Here is a 12625-nt window from a genome sequence, read left to right as displayed (position 1 = left end):
GAATGAAAAGACATCAAATGGTAATAAACTGTACTAGCCAGACGAGCATGGGTTATTCGCTAATTGTTTGCTCTGCTGTGCCTGTAATCAATCAGGCAAAACAGCACAGACGATTTATCATCAGTGGCGCCCCCAGAAAATTTTAATAGGGGTGGCCAGACAAGGCCACAGCAAATCTTGGGGTGGCTAAATAAATAATAAATAAATAAATAAATAAATACAGGGCGCTATGTGTGAAAAAAAACAGAGCGGGGATGTTTTGAAAAGTTTGTTTGTTTTTACAATAAATCTTCTGATTTAACCCTGAGATTTATAGATTAGTGTTATGTCTTTGTAAAGACGCAAGCAACACAGAGATCGCTTATGAACATGCTTTTTACTCAGACTAACTCATCTCACTCTCCTGGTACACTCATATGCATTTCAAATCTACTAGTGCCACCCAACAGGACAAGTGGTGACACTACATCTCGCTCTCTTTTAACAATTGTACCTAGTATTCACTTATGTCCGTACAGTGACCAAATGTTGTTGTTGTTTTTTAACAATGACTTTGCATAACAGTACCAACATTTTAAACATGAACTTAACATTTTCCCTTGAATTTCACAAACACACAACGTGCATTACAGAACAACACTCTATATGTATTTGTTGCCTTATCACATATCCCCATGTAAAATACTATTCACATGGAATCAATGAACCACCTTTAGTTCATAACATAGTCCCGAGCCCATACTGGTGCTCGTCTAACTCTAACCTGTCTTTCCGGCTGAGTCACTGGTACAGTTTGCATTTTACAGTCATAATCAAAGTTAGCCAGTTCCTGTACCCCACTCTCCTCCTTCCCATAAGAGAAAGGTGTGAGGTGAGAAGCATTCCAAGTACGCCCATCAGACAGTTTGTAAGTGTAAGGACCAGTCTTTTGCAGTACTTTCAATGGTTTGGAAAATGCAGATTGGAGCTTAGGAAGGATACCTGGTCGCTTCACTCGAACAAAAGATCCTTGTTTGAATGACACTTCCGTCGCCCCACGCTTGCGATCAGTGTATGTTTTGGAGCTCTTCTGCATGTATTTCACTCGATCCACAATGTTCTGCACACATGGTTGCTGAAGATGCTGCAGTTTCTGTACTCCTGAGATGTGAAGTTTAGTGCGCATCGGCCTTGCATGTAACAATTCAGCAGGTGAACGCTGAGTAGTCGAATTAGGTGTAGCACGGTATGCTTGTAAGAATTCCCTTGTGAATTCTTTCCATCCTTTGCCTTCCAGGGAAGCAGTTAGCAATGCGTGCTTCAAAGTACGGTTAAAACGTTCGACCTCTCCATTGGCACGAGGATAATACACAGATGAAGTTCGATGCATAATTCCTCGGTTTTGAAGAAACATTTCAAACTCACATGACATGAATTGAGAGCCGTGATCTGAGATCAGCTCCTTCGGGTTACCTTCACGGCTGAACACAGTCGACAGAAATTGAATAACCGCTGAAAAGGTTACCTGAGGCATTAAAAAGCAATCTCTGGCCACTTACTAAAGTAGTCCACTAAAGTTACAGCAAAACGACATTCTGCTGGAGCTTTGTCAAAGGGCCCCACAATGTCTATAGCGAGTTTCTCCCATGCTCCATTTGGGAGGGGTACAGGCTGGAGTGGCGGAGTGCGAACGACTGCTGACTTGTCATGAGTTTGACACGTAATGCATGATTTGATGGCTGTCTCAACCTGGGAATCCATACCCGGCCACCAATACAGCTCTCTGAGTCTTTGCTTGGTTCTAACAATGCCTTGGTTTTAAGTCAGGGCTCTGGCTGGGCCATTCAAGAACAGTCACGGAGTTGTTGTGAAGCCACTCGTTCGTTATTTTAGCTGTGTGCTTAGGGTCATTGTCTTGTTGGAAGGTAAACCTTCGGCCCAGTCTGAGGTCCTGAGCACCCTGGAGAAGGTTTTCGTCCAGGATATCCCTGTACTTGGCCGCATTCATCTTTCCCTCGATTGCAACCAGTCGTCCTGTCCCTGCAGCTGAAAAACACCCCCACAGCATGATGCTGCCACCACCATGCTTCACTGTTGGGACTGTATTGGACAGGTGATGAGCAGTGCCTGGTTTTCTCCACACATACCGCTTAGAATTAAGGCCAAAAAGTTCTATCTTGGTCTCATCAGACCAGAGAATCTTATTGTCCATCTTGGAGTCCTCCATGCGGGCTTTCATGTGTCTTGCACTGAGGAGAGGCTTCCGTCGGGCCACTCTGCCATAAAACCCCGACTGGTGGAGGGCTGCAGTGATGGTTGACTTTCTACAACTTTCTCCCATCTCCCGACTGCATCTCTGGAGCTCAGCCACAGTGATCTTTGGGTTCTTCTTTACCTCTCTCACCAAGGCTCTTCTCCCCCGATAGCTCAGTTTGGCCGGACGGCCAGCTCTAGGAAGGGTTCTGGTCGTCCCAAACGTCTTCCATTTAAGGATTATGGAGGCCACTGTGCTCTTAGGAACCTTAAGTGCAGCAGACATTTTTTTGTAACCTTGGCCAGATCTGTGCCTTGCCACAATTCTGTCTCTGAGCTCTTCAGGCAGTTCCTTTGACCTCATGATTCTCATTTGCTCTGACATGCACTGTGAGCTGAAGGTCTTATATAGACAGGTGTGTGGCTTTCCTAATCAAGTCCAATCAGTACAATCAAACACAGCTGGACTCAAATGAAGGTGTAGAACCATCTCAAGGATGATCAGAAGAAATGGACAGCACCTGAGTTAAATATATGAGTGTCACAGCAAAGGGTCTGAATACTTAGGACCATGTGATATTTCAGTTTTTATTTTTTAATAAATCTGCAAAAATGTCAACAATTCTGTGTTTTTCTGTCAATATGAGGTGCTGTGTGTACATTAATGAGGGAAAAAAATGAACTTAAATGAATTTAGCAAATTGCTGCAATATAACAAAGAGTGAAAAATTTAAGGGGGTCTGAATTAGAGCTTAGATCGGGCCCAACAAACCCGTTGTGTCCGAGCCCGGCCCGGCCCGACACGTTCACTGTAATTATGAGCCCGAGCCCGATTTAAACCCGACCATTTTTAATATGTGGGCCGTTATAACCAGGGGCGGCGCCAGATTTTTTTTTTTTTAACGCAGGTGCTACTGTGCTAGATCATTTAGGCTACAGGGGGGAGCTGCGCAGTTATATATATATATAAATACTATTAATAAATGAGCAAAAATTGGTCACTCAATATTAAATATTCAATTATTTTAATTATCATAATTAAAGTTTTAATTTTATTAAATTGAACAAGCACAACATTCAGCATTCAATCAAATATTCTTAAAGATTAATTATTATTAATAATGTTACTTCAACATATTGTTATTTCAACATAATATGTGTGTGACCGCGGCGCGCCGGCGCCTCCATATCATTATTATATTGTCTGCTATATTGCTTTTTATGTATTAAATCCAGGCAATTGGTTGATGAAAAATGCATTAAAATTAAGATACAATTTATACTAAACGAAATTCACTTTAAAGAAAATCTTTCTTCAAAACAAAACTTAAACTTGAAACTAAATGTGCTTATTTAATGGCTAAAACATGTAGGCTACTACAGACTCTCTTTTTGTACAAATTGCAGCACATTCATTTAATTCTGAATTTTGCACATGTAAGTTAAAAGGTATTTGTTTGTGCATAGTAAAACATATCTGTAACATTTATCAAGTTCATAATTGTGCGTGCATTTATTAATTATTATCTTAATGAATAATACGACAAGGAAGAAGCATGTAAACTGCGTTGTTTGTTTATTCAGAAATAACTGAATGGATCGTAAATGGATCTGAAATTCCGAATGAAGAAACGTAAAAAAAATTAAAAAAAATAAAAAAATAAACCGTGAACAATGATGAACACAGAAAATGATGGCCTAAGACTATAGGCCTACTATTTTAATATAATTAAACAATGTTTTAGAACATATAATATTTAAACAAAATAAATATTTGTAAAGCCTATTATAAAACGTAAGCCTATAGTGCAAAAAACGCTGCTCCATTCTGGTAGCCTCCTGCCTGTGCATGAGCCTGTAGATGAAGTGTGAGAAATTGATTAGGCCAAGCAAGGCTGCCTGCTATATATGTAATCATTATATAATACCATATTAATCACAAAGCTATAGCCTACTTACATGGTTCTACATGTTGTCATGCAAGAACAAGATTGCGTCCACAGTTTCTGGTTTCAGAGCGGTCCTCCTCTGCGTCACGCGTGCGAGACTGCGAGTGCGAGTGGACGAGACGCTGCGCATGACACGTGACGTGCTTTATCAAGGGCCCGACCCGACCCTGCCCGAGGACGGTGGCGGGAAATATCGGGCAGAGAATCTAAGCTCTAGTCTGAATACTTTCCGTACCCACTGTATATAGTAGTCAACATTTGAAGTGGATCACAAAAGTTCATCAAAGTTGTCCTAAGAAGAAGGTTTTAGGATAACTTTGATAAAAGGTTTTGATCCACTTCAAATGTTGACTACTGCATAGTAATCAACACATGTAGTATTGTGGTATTATAGTGAACTAATAAACTGTAATAAATACTGTAATATACTTTAGTTTGTACTACAATACACTACAGTTTACTGTGCAGTTTAGGCTACTTACTACAGTTAAATATACCCTATAGTTGTAGAAAACTTAGTACAGTAATTTGTTTATGTTACTATAGTTGTTATATTACCACAGCAACTGTAGAATTACCACAACAAATTAATTCAAGTACTTTACTATAGTATGGTTAAAAAACATTATAGTATTTACTATAAATTACTATAGAATTTTTTCATGTTTTATATATATATATATATAGAAATAACAAATAACAAATACATCTAATGCAAACATTTAAATGCTTTTAAAGGCGACATACATGGGGACGATGTATACTATGTATCAGGCATCTTATAATCTTAAGTAAGGTTTATCTATTTAGTTACTTTCTGTTTGCTAGTATTGTTTAGCACCCTGATGAAGGCCTGTTTGGGCCGATACACGTTGGTGTCTTTTACTATGTAGCCCAGTCTTATAATAAAGGCTTTTTTACTCTTATGTGAGTGCCCATGTGGAATTCCCTAGAGAGAAAAAAAAAAAAAAAACTCCAGCGACACAGGTGTTAGTCATTATTTATTCACCCTATATGGTTATATGTCTCCTTCACCGGAAATACCAGCAGAAACGAACAAATCGAAAGTAGGAAGTTGAATTTGTATCACAGACAGTAAAATGTATAGCTTAAACTAGACCTAGCGGTGGGTTGCTGATCTTCAAATGAATGATTCTGTACTTTATTTTTGATTTTATATTTTCATTCATTTCCACGTGGTCCAGCATGGCTGTGCATGAAATCCTCCTACAGTGTTTGGATGAACTGGTCTCTGAGGAACTGGATTTATTTAAATGGTACTTAACTGTAGGCATAGACAGCTTCAAAATTCCCATAAGTCGATTGGAGAATAAATCAAGGTGTGAGGTTGTGGGATGTATGATTCAACATTATCTTTCTAATGGTGCTGGGAATCTCACTCTGCTCATTTTGGAAAAGATGAAGAAGATGGATCTTGCAGAAAAGCTGCGAAAGAATCTAGGTAGGCCTAAATGACATATAATAAATATAGTACTTAGAAAACACACGGTTTGCTTGTTACTTGTTTATTTACTCATTTATTTAGTAATTTAGCCTACTTAATTTTATTATCACGGGATATGATGATCACGACTTGTGAATCATTGCATCATTTTGCGATCAACTGGTGATACAGAAGAAATGCCATGTTGCAATATTGAAAATATTTCCATTTTAAACAATAAAGGCGAGCTAGTGGATATCACACAAACAATGTGCAAACTTTGCGTGAGAGTTATGCGGGTGAAGAAGTCTAACTCCAGTCAATTATTCACTGCAGAAAATGAAAGTAAAAACTTTTTGGCACGCTGCATAAACGGCGCATATTCTCTTAGAGATGATGAGAGATGGATCTAATTAATTTTCTTAATATTTCTCTTGTGGCCGATAGTGAGAAAAAAATGTTCGTGAATCGGGAAGAATTTCGTGTTAAACAAGTTGTTTTTTTAAATGAGGAGTAAGCTAATTAATATTTTATTGTCCTCACAGCGCGTCGGTTATGCGATTTGCAATACTAATTTAACAAAAGTAGTAGCCTATAATAAGAACAATTTAATAGCCCTGCGTGCCCGTCCGCTACTGTGAAGGGATAAACTGCGTTCAAAGGTTACGTTCAGACTGTCAATCCAAATCCAATTATTTGTGTAGGCTATCCGATTGGAATCTGATCTAAAACGTCCACATTGTATATCGCAACTGTTCAGATCGGATTTGTGTGTCCATGCCGCTCTTTCGTTTTCCGGAATATCTGCATTGGTTTCTATGCAATGATTTTGCGTTGGTATGCATACGCCAAAAACAACAACAACCGCACGATGGAGGGTTTTGTAAAACAGATTGTCTTCTTTACAACATGACATTGTGTAGCCGCCACGTGCTGGACTACTGCGTCTTAAGCCAAAGTATAATAATTTTCGTCATCCGTAAGGCCAAGTCCGCGTGCAGCCCAAATTTCGAGACCGCGTGCAACAGCGCATGCGCAAGCAGGACAGAAGGGTCCTCTAGGCGGCAATACGCACAGTACTGAGCATACTGTGCAGTCGTCGAAGAAGAGTGTGGAATGAGCGATTCAAAAACAAGACGAGTAAACTGAAGGCCCGGGTATACTTCACTTTCCGCGCCCGGAATCAAAGGGACATTCGCTGGGCAGGATCGGAGGAGAAAAATAGTGCATCCACCATTGCAACATAGTTCAGAAGATACACCAAGAAAACAAGAATCAAAAACGATGGTGAAGGATATGCGTCTAAGTTTACTCGTCTTGTTTTTGAATCGCTCTTTCCACACTCTTCTTTGACGACTGCACACTGTGCTCAGTACTGTGTATATTGCCACCTAGTGGACTCTTCTGTCCTGCTTGCACATGCGTTGTTGCACGCGTACCGTCCGCGCAGTCCCGAAATTTGGGCTGCACACGGACGGGGTGTGCGGACATCCGCGAGCGCTCCAGATGACGAAAATTACGTCATGCGGACGGTGCACGAACGCGAACAACCGAGGTATACTTTGGGCTTCAAGATTGCAGTGGAGCCCCCCCCCCAATATTATCAGTATTCTTCCACTTCTGTAATCTCAGTGAATAAACAAGTAAGGAATTGCCTTCTGCAATTTTCCTAATTATTTGCATACAAAGTATTCTAAATTATGTGCATCCTGTAAGTAAAAATATTTGCCGCCTCCACCCAGGTCATGGTATGGATACCCTGCAGTCCAAACATAATACTGAAGCTGGAACATCACAGAAACAAGAGGGATGCAAATCAGGTATAAATAAATAATAACAAATAAATACATAAGAAAGAAAGTGTGTGTGTGTGTGTTATAATCTGTGATCGTGCTTGGTAGTAGGGGTTGAACGACATCAGATTTTTTTAAAGTCGACATTTATGTGATTAAAGTCGAGTTAACGTCGACTAGTTAATGATGACGTCTTTAATGAACAAATAAGGGGCCGTTCACACAGAACGCATTTCCATTCCAATGCACTCCTTTTCCATTGGTTTTTTATGTAAATACGCACTAGATATATCCATTGCACTCACGTCTTGCGCATGACATGGCGTTCTCGGAGTATGCATTTATGTGTCATCATCCTGTTGGATACGGAGCGTAAATGTGGACTTCAAAGATTTCTTTTCCTGTTGTGCCCTCTTTAGGCCATGACCAGTGACTAGTCATGCTTAAAGCTTCTTGGAAGCGCATTAAAGTCGACTAGTCGATTAGTCTGTGCAACCCCTACTTGGTAGTGAGCGATATTTATGACATTAAAAAATCTTAAAAATTGTGTGTTTTTGTTCAATGTAATACTACACATTTCTGCTAGTTTCCAGTGTCTATTCACAACTGTTTTATTGTGTTCATATAGGTGCTGAGTTTGTGGACAAGCACAGGACAGAGTTGATCAGTGGGGTCTCACTGGTGGAGCCCATTGCAGATGACATGAAACCTCTGATTGGCGATGCAAAATACCAAATCATCTTAAAATCAGAAACAACTCAGGAACAAATGAGAAAGCTTCTGAACTTTTTGACCGTAGCTACACTGAAAGAGAAACTTTACCAAAGTCTTAAAAAACATGAGTCCTTCCTTGTTGAAGAATTGGAGCATTCTGGGTAGAGGGGTTTCATTTGGCTTATTGGCTGCGTTCCACTTTACATTTTTAGGCCCTTCACTCACTAACTTCCCTTCGCCTCGTGGACTCAGATGTGCGTCATTGCTTATGTTGCACGAGTGCCCACTGCTAGTGGAACTCGTGCATAAGGTTTAAATGAAACGCACTAAGCCCTTGATCACTTAGAATTCACTATGGAGCTGATTTATTATTTAAACCTCTTTTGTACTTATGAATTTGTTTTATGCAACATTCTATATGCTTAGAAGTTGTTGGAGAAAATATATAAAATCCTATAGGTATATGAGCTTTTGAAGAAAAATAAAATTACACAAACGAAACAAAATATCAATAGTATATTTGCTTGTGAACAAGGTAGCTACAATTTTTATGCGATTAAATCTCAACATAATTAATGTATTTTACACTATTATGCGATTAATTCCCAAAATAATCAATATATCATACCCTTCAGTTAAGTGCGATCTGCTGTGACGTCACAATCAAATTGAATTGTGGGATATAGAGCTGCTTGAAGTGTACATCAGAGTAGATTCGCATCCTTCGGTTAAAATCGAGGGAGTGAGGGTCTGTTCATATAAACTTCCCTCGTCCACTGCATGAAGTGGAACGCACTTTATTCCCCTGAGGGGAAGTGCGGGAAGTTTGCGAGTGCATCTAAAATTGGAGTGGAATGCAGCCATTATCATTCCAGGTATACAGTAAAACAAAACCCGTTTGCACTGCGAATTACAGACAGGACAATCAGTTTTGGAAAGTAATAATAATACAGGCTGGATACAGGACAGCATATTGGTGCCTTTATGTTTTCCAACTCATTACTGTATATTTAAGAAATGGAACGTTAATATACTTATCTACTTGAACTACCAAAGTCTGCTTTGTACCTATAAAGATTAATATTAATATAAAAGATTAATAAGATGCCCTGACTCAATGGCGGAGAGCGCAATGTTTACAACTAGAAAATCAAATTCATGAGTTGTTGAAGAGGCAGTCGACTAGAAAGGAAAAAAACTACTAGAGCGTGGTTGAGAAAACGCTGCAGGGTTTAGTACACCTGTTCGAGGCCCTAATGACGGCAAGCTGCTGTGCCACTTTAGCGAGCCGGGGTGAGGCCTAGAACACACTACATGATTTTCAAATCTTAACCGATTTTAAAACTGTTAGAGACCATTTTTTGACACCACACAATAGAGGATTTTTTGGACAAGCCGCGAATCAGGCCACACTGCCAGATCATTCGGGGGAGCAAATCGGGCTTAAAATCTTCAAGTGTGTGGCCAGTCTTAGGAAGAGGACGGCTCAGATTTCTTTTACACCTGCTTCCTCAGCTCAAGGTTCTTGGATTTTTTTTTAACGGTGCCAGAAAAATCGAAGGGAATCTCCGCCACAACTAGTTTTTCCCACCTGCTATCATTCTGTGAGTAGATGTTTGAGTTTTTCAATGCCACCTTCAAATTCATCTTTGTCGATCAATAACTCTACTGTGCCTGGAGATATTGTTATTGTTATTGTAGATATGCTCTAATTCATATAAATATATCATATAAATTTTTACTGTTATGCAGATGACCTACAGTTATACTTATCACTGAGTTCTAAGGATCTGGATGTTGGATGAAAAATTGGATGGCCTTAAACTTTTTGCAGTTAAATACTGAAAAAACTGAAGTTGTGGTGGTCAGAGCTCGAGTAAAAATCAGATTGAGCTTGCTCTTAATTTTTCAGAATATTAAGCAGGTAGTAAGAAATTAGGGTGTTTATTTTGATACCAATTTAAATTTTGAATTTCATGTCAAGAAGTTGGTTCAGTGTTGTTTTATCCGTTAAATATATGAGGCGTTTTTTTTATTTTATTTTATTTTAATGATACAGAGAAGCTTATTCATGCTTTTATTTCTTCCTGTCTTGATTATTGTAATGCTTTGTTTTCTTCTTTGAATCATCGTACTTTATCACATTTACAATTAGTGCAGAAAGCTGCAGCCAGACTATTGACACGAACAACGTTATTTCATCATATTACACCTGTTTTAGCTTCTTTACATTGGTTACCTGTTTATTTAAGGATTGATTTTTAAGATTTTATTTCACCTATGTATTTAGCTGAGCTTCTGAGACCTTACAAAACAGGGAGATGATATTCTTTTAACAAACTGCTGGCTGTTCCAAGATATACATAGTTCAGTCATGAAACTCTAGATGGCGCAGGCTGATGGGTCCTTAATGCAAGCTGATGATCATTACAGCGTTAACTGGCACAAGCTGATTGGTCCATGTCACTTCTGCAGCCAATGAGCTTGTTGCTCACACATTTAAATGGCTGGTTACATTCACTATAGCAGTTTGCAGCGTGCTTCAGAGTTCCTCTAAAACCCTCCACCTTCCCCAGCTCCACCTGTATAGATCTGCTATGGGTTATTGATATATGCTATTTGTGCAGCAGCACTATGTCTTACTCACAGCAGCGTATCGGTGTATGTATTGGCAGTAGCAAGTTCCTGTACTTGCTCTGCAGCAGCAGCAATAATCTACAGCAGCAGTAATTCAGCAGCAGCGTAACAGATCTATTCCACCAAGACCAAATACATTAACATTGTCATATCCATTACCATGCTAACAATCTTCCGAGAGTTGTCATGATTGAACTATATATAAAACTAAAGGAGATAGAGCATTTGCAGTGAGGGCTTCAAAACTATGGAATAGTTTGCCAGTGGACATTCGATTATCTGAATGTGTGTCTGTTTTTAAATGTCATTTGAAAACTTACTTGTGCTTTTAGTATTTTGTGATGTCTTTTGTGTATTTTGGGTTTCGGTATTTTATATTATATTTTGCTTCATATATAATGTGTATAGCTCTTCATGAATGTATTTTAATGATGCCCTTTGTGCATTGTAGTGTTAAACGTACCATATAAATAAAATTTTACTTGAAATGCACTGCTGCCTTCCTTGTAACATGCTGCCATTGTTTGCTTGTCCTTATTTGGTCATTTCTGACCAGGACTAAACCTTTCCACTCCTACTGATAATTTTTACTCATTACTGATTTCAAGAGTTTCACATATCTCTGAGTTCTTGATGGCGGCATTTGATCATTCTGAGTTTTTCCATTATCAAGAATTTACTCACTCCACACCTGCTCATAAACACATTTATTGGGTGTTCTTCCAATCAAGACACTTTAAGTGGTTGATTTTGTGTCTTGTTTCCAGAACTGGTATTAAAAAAAAAATCAATCCACCACAAATGGTTATAAACAATACATTCTGAAATTCAATGGAGAGACAAACAGCAAACAATGTTCACAGAGCCAAGAGAGAACAATTTCTCCATTAATCTCCTGTTAGATTATATTATTTCTATATGATGTAATGTGTATATATACATTACATCATAAAGAAATAGATAGAATAACAAATCTATATACAGTTGCAAGAAAAAGTATGTGAACCACTTGCACAATCTGTGAAAATGTGAATAATTTTAACAAAATAAGAGAGATCATACAAAATGCATGTTATTTTTTATTTAGTACTGTCCTGAATAAGATATTTTACATAAAAGATGAATCCACAAGATAGAGATAAAAAATAGCTGAATTTATTAAAATAACCCCATTCATAAGTATGTGAACCATTGATTCTTAATACTGTGTGTGGTTACCTGGATGATCTACGACTGTTTTTTTGTTGTGTGATGGTTCTTCATGAGTCTCTTGTTTGTCCTGAGCAGTTAAACTGAGCTCTGTTCTTCAGAAAAAATCTCCAGGTCCTGCAGATTCTTCAGTTTTCCAGCATTTTTTGCATATTTGAACCCTTTCCAGCAGTGACTGAATGATTTTGAGATCCATCTTTTCACACTGAGGACAACTGAGGGACTCAAACACAACTATTAAAAAAGGTTCAAACATTCACTGATGCTTCAGAAGGAAAGAAGGAAGACCCGGGGGGTGAAAACTTTTTGAATTCGAAGGTCAAGGTAAATTGTACTTATTTGTCTTCAGGGAAACATGCAATAATCTTCTGTCGCTTCCGAAGGGCAGTACTAAATGCAAAAAATGTATATTTAAACGAAATAAGAAAAATTTGGACATCTTCATCCTGTTCAAAAGTTTTCACCCCCCCGGGTCTTCCTTCTTTCCTTCTGGAGCATCAGTGAATGTTTGAACCTTTTTTAATAGTTGTGTTTGAGTCCCTCACAGAATTTTCACAGATTCTGCAAGTGGTTCACATACTTTTTCTTGCAACTGTGTATTTGGCCAGTTTCTGGCTACAGGTTCCACAATCTCCGGGGCAGCCTGC

The 12625-nt window shown here is 38.7% G+C and overlaps 1 long non-coding RNA gene across 1 annotated transcript; it reads left to right on the top strand.

The window, feature by feature from the left end:
* Positions 1-5214: 5214 nt before the first annotated feature.
* Positions 5215-8210, top strand: LOC127517980 (uncharacterized). The gene is made up of 3 exons (XR_007931414.1): positions 5215-5643; positions 7368-7445; positions 8047-8210. It is a non-coding gene; the product is annotated as an uncharacterized LOC127517980 (long non-coding RNA).
* The last annotated feature ends 4415 nt before the right edge of the window (positions 8211-12625 follow it).

The sequence above is a fragment of the Ctenopharyngodon idella genome, chromosome 8 (assembly GCF_019924925.1).
Source record: "Ctenopharyngodon idella isolate HZGC_01 chromosome 8, HZGC01, whole genome shotgun sequence".
In the NCBI taxonomy this organism is placed as follows: Eukaryota; Metazoa; Chordata; class Actinopteri; order Cypriniformes; family Xenocyprididae; genus Ctenopharyngodon; species Ctenopharyngodon idella.
The sequence above is the reverse complement of the archived record's forward strand: the minus strand, read 5'-3'. Positions and strand labels throughout refer to the sequence as shown.